Raw genomic sequence first — 4,969 nt, 5'->3', positions numbered from 1 at the left:
GGATGACATTGGTGCTGTTCTTCGGCAAGGATATCGGTCTGATCGAGATGAGCAAAGCATACGATGTGTATTTGGACAACCTCCCCAAAGGTCCCCCAGAGAGTTTCAGCTGCTGGTGTACACTGACGGAAGGATAATCATCCTCAGTTCCTATACTGGTACACAACACTTGAGTTGGAGCTGTTAATGTTGGCATTTGTGCGTTCTTTGCGCATAGGAGACTTTGATCTGTACGCAGACACACTAACCAAGCTGACACCTTGGTTTTTCAGTCTAAACCACACACACTATGCCCGATGGATGTCTGTTCATGTAAGAGATATGTGTGTCCTCGATGCAACCCATCCTGATGTTGCTCAAGAATTCCGGAATGGCAAGTTCGTTCTGGCCAAGTCTCAGAGAAAATTCCCCTTGATCGACATTGACCATGGCCATGAGCAAAATAACGGAGTGATGAAAGATGAAGGTGGCATAATTGGACTAACACAGGATGCAGACGCTCTTTTGCGATGGGCTGTAGCTGGGCCAGATCTCATTCGCCTCATTTATGAGTTTGAAGCATCCATTGTCGGAAAAAGCGAGAATGTCAGCGAAACAAACCACCATGAGCAAACGGATGCTACCCAGAGACTATTTGCCAAACAACTTACTTCGCTGGTGGATGTAATCGAAGACATGGGAACCCCATTTGAGGAGGAGAGTTCAGACATTCTCACACTACACTCAAGGGACATAATGGATAAGTAATCAATTGAGTGTCTCACATCCATACAATCAAAAGGTCAAGAGCAGTATGCAACCTTTGTGGAGGAGCGTCCTGAGACAAACAGCAAGCCAATAACAGCTACCATCACCAGACACAAGGTAGTACTGTTCAACAAGCAATCACAACGCTCCAATAAGGCAGATTCAAAGACCACCCTTCTCCAAAGTGACTCGGCTCTCTTCTCAAGGCTGTATATTGCCTGCCAGACAAGAAATGGTGACTTGGACAACTTTTTCAGCCACGAGAACCACCCATTTCCACCATCTATATCTTCTTATGGGCAGCTTCGTCTCACCTTATGAATTGTCTTGAGCAACATGTGGAGACTACATGTAATGCAAGGCCAAGAACTGATGTGAGCATCATGGACGGTGCGGTACTCGTCAGCATTCTGAAACCTGTCGGATGCAAGACATTTGGTGACTACACAGCAAAAGTGTTTGTTCCATACATCAAGATAGGGAACAAAATCAGGCTCAAAGAGTAGACATTGTGTGGGACCAGTACTTCGACAACAGTCTAAAAGCACACACCTGAGAAAAGCGTAGTACAGGACCAACTCAACGAAGACGTGTGGAGTTGTCTAGTCCCGTACCAAGGAACTGGAAACAGTTCCTCCGCTTGCACGACAACAAGACAGAGTTGTTCAACAGTGAACTTATAACTAGTACAACTGCAGAAAAGTCTCTCGTTGTTACCAATGGCGACACTGCACTCAGTGTCCCTGCTCGAGAAATGACCAACTTAGCTCCTTGCAACCATGAAGAAGCTGATTCCAGAATCATGGTTCACGTTGCAGATGCCATCATGCTGGGCTTTCAAAGGATTCTCGTTCGAACAGTAGATACTGACGTAGTTGTGCTTGCAGTAGCTGCTCTGCCACAGCTAAGAAGAACAGAACTTTGGATTGAATTTGGTACTGGCAAGAACTTCCGCTACATTCCTGCTCATGAGATATGTGCATCACTTGGACCACTGAAATCTGTGGCACTTCCGGTGTTTCATGCGTTCACAGGCTGCGACACTGTATCCCAATTTGCCCAAGTGGGAAAGAAGACTTCATGGAAAGTATGGGCATCACATGATGAATTCACTGCAACCTTCTATGAGCTGCACAATTCACCAGAGCAAATATCTGAAGAGACAGAAGCTTCATTGGAGTATTTCACTATACTTCTCTATGACAGGACAGCAATATGCACCTCTATCAATGAAGTTCGAAAGCTTCACTTTACACACAAAGGGCGTCAGATGTCATCTCTTCCTCCCACCAGGGCAACATATTAGAAGAGCAGTCTTGCAAGGGGGACATATCTGGGCTAGTACTACGGTGCCATATCGTCAAATACCATCGCCTGCTGACTGGGGTTGGACTTGTCCAGAACAGTGGATGCCCTTGTGGACACATTTGCCAGAAGCTAGAGTGTCCTGTCCAGAGTTGCTGAAGTGTGCATGTAGGAGCAGATGTAGAGACTGAAATGTGTAAGGGTACTCTTAAAGTGCACTGTATATTGCACATGCAAGGGCGATTGTGACAACGCCTAATTGTGGTAAAGGTCCATAAACAGTCTTAAGGTGATATGAACTTGAAAATGACTGGATACTAACTTTGAATGTGCTGCCTTCAAGTATCAGCAGAATCAGATGTGTGTAAATTTCACACTATTGTTTCAACTAACTGGCTGAAAGTTATTAATATTTTGCTCAATAGTATAGTTCCTGGTCAGTTACATAGATATGCCTTATTATATAGACTAATGTAACTTTAAACGCTTGTTGCTAGGTAATATGTTTGCCTAGCAACTGTTGTTAAGGCTTCTTTGGTTTTTTATGACCTTAGAATAGTCTACTGATAGTTCTGATGTTCTGAAACATTATTATCAACCTTTCTAAATCATTTAAAATGGATTAGAAAGGTCCAATTAACTGGTTACTAAGGTAATTCCCTTCCTTAGCAACGGTTGCTAAGCAACACTTTGCTATTTTTGGCACTACCCCTGGAAATGATCACTAAAGCCCAAAGAACATCTGTGCCAAGTTTGGTGCTTTTACCACATTCTGAGCAATTATGGCAATATATTGCACCAATTACATACACTATAGCCCAATTCAGTCATGTTCAGATGTAAAGGTTCACAGCTCTTAAAAAACTAAAACAATATATTTTTTGTTATTAAAGGTGGATGGACCGATTTTTTTCCTCAAAATATCAGTCGCGATCTCAAGAACCATAGAACCAATACCAGGCTTGTTTGTACTCATTGTAATGCATTTTCGTGTTGATTCGAAGTATAGTCATGAAAATGTACAATTCTGAAGTTTTTGAATTTTTAAAGCAAATTTGTAACTTGTCTGCAGCCAACACCCATGTGGAAAGGGTTCAATTTTACTGGTGCATTGTCACAAAAAGTGAGCTTTCTTCTGACATCAAAATCTCAGCTTTGATGATATGAAGTGAGTGTAGGGGGGATGAGGCTGTTGATCGGGTCATCCACCTTTATTCTTTTTTGTGGTAGAATCAGGGGCGTCGCTAGAGAGGAGTATGGGGAGGTGTAACACCCCCCATACACAATTTTTATCGGCAAAAATTGACTGTTGTCGTCAAAACCATGTGATTGTCGGCAAATGTATAAGCTATGTGATTGTCGGCAAATTGCAAGAGTCATATAAAAGATTATTGTGTTACGAAATTGTGCTGTTGTTACGTAATAGGCCTATTGTTAATGTTATATAGTTACTAATTTAAAAAATTTGTCAAATATTTTTTTGACCCTTACCTTGGGTCTACAATTCACAAAATATTTCCGTCGGCAAAACATGCTGTACACCCCCTGAATCATATTGGTCTAGCGACGCCCCTGTGTATATTTTAAGCTCAGAATTGCAGTAAATGCAATTTATTAGATATATTATGCAAATGTTTTATTTGGGTATAATATTTATTAACTGGAATTCATGTTTGGTTGGAATAAAATGATAAAAGGTAAACTACATCATGAGTGTGTGTTTCTCTTGCATCTTTGAGCTTTGTATGTGCTATTCCCAGCTCTGCCAATAATCATAATAATAATACGGTCAGCGAGATTACACACGCGTTGTCCGTCTTGACACATAAACTGTGTGTATATCACTATTCGTTTTACGTCTTGTTTGATCATCCCATCAGCTGCGCGAAGCTCCCGATAATCATGATAATAATACGATAGGCGAGATCATACTGGAATGAAATAGCAATTGTGTTTGACCTCATTTGTTCGGCTCGAAATTAAAAGGGGACAATGTGATCAGTAGCTATCAGTGAAAACTAACATTTATCTATTTTTTATGCAAATCACATGCACACATTACTGCTTCAAATCCAAGAAATCTCATAATTGATGACATTTTATTTAACTTTAAAAGGCCTCTTTGGGAATAAACTTGGCAAAATTTTCATCTGAAACACATTTATATATTCACTACATAAAGATTATCAATTTAAATTGAAAAAAAAATGCAATTTAACTAAAAGCCAACTTCAGTTTTAGCTTAATTGTCTCAAAACCGTGTTCATGGGCTCGTAGCGGGTGGGAAAACGAGGTCAGACTACTCATACATTGAAACCAGTAGCGTAGCCAGCTGAGAGGGGGGGGGGGCATGAAAGAAAAAAGTGCCCCTCTGACAATAAATGAAAGAGAAAATCTGGAGGGAAAAGAAAGGGGGTAATGAGGCATTTTTCCACCAAAATTCATCCCGATCGTAGGCCAAAATAGTGTAAAATACCTAATTGTTGTGCACTGCGCGAGCACATTGTCACAATAAAGCCCTTTTCATACCCATCATGGGCGAAAATAGTGTAAAATACAAAAAATTTGCACGCTTCGTCCTAATAAATACTTTTTGGAAGCTGGAAGGCATATACAGTCTCTAAAACAAAATGGATTGTATTGTATGATGCAACTGCAAATTTTTAGGTCTGTGCCCCAAAAATGTCCCCCCCCCGACCAAGAAAGCTGGCTACTCCCCTGATTGAAACATATGTTAAACTTTCATTGATTTGGAATTGACTGGTTATTGTCCAATATTTGAGATATTGCCCAAAAAGCCTCAAAATGAGTGAAGAAAAATGGCCTTTTACGTGTATTTCAATATGTGATTATTTAGTGGTGTGCGCCCTTTTGTTTGTTTTCATACGGTCTGCGAGTAGAGTGCCTGGTTCCCCAC

This window comes from Amphiura filiformis, chromosome 13 (genome assembly GCF_039555335.1).
Source record: "Amphiura filiformis chromosome 13, Afil_fr2py, whole genome shotgun sequence".
Lineage (NCBI taxonomy): Eukaryota > Metazoa > Echinodermata > Ophiuroidea > Amphilepidida > Amphiuridae > Amphiura > Amphiura filiformis.
The sequence above is the reverse complement of the archived record's forward strand: the minus strand, read 5'-3'. Positions refer to the sequence as shown.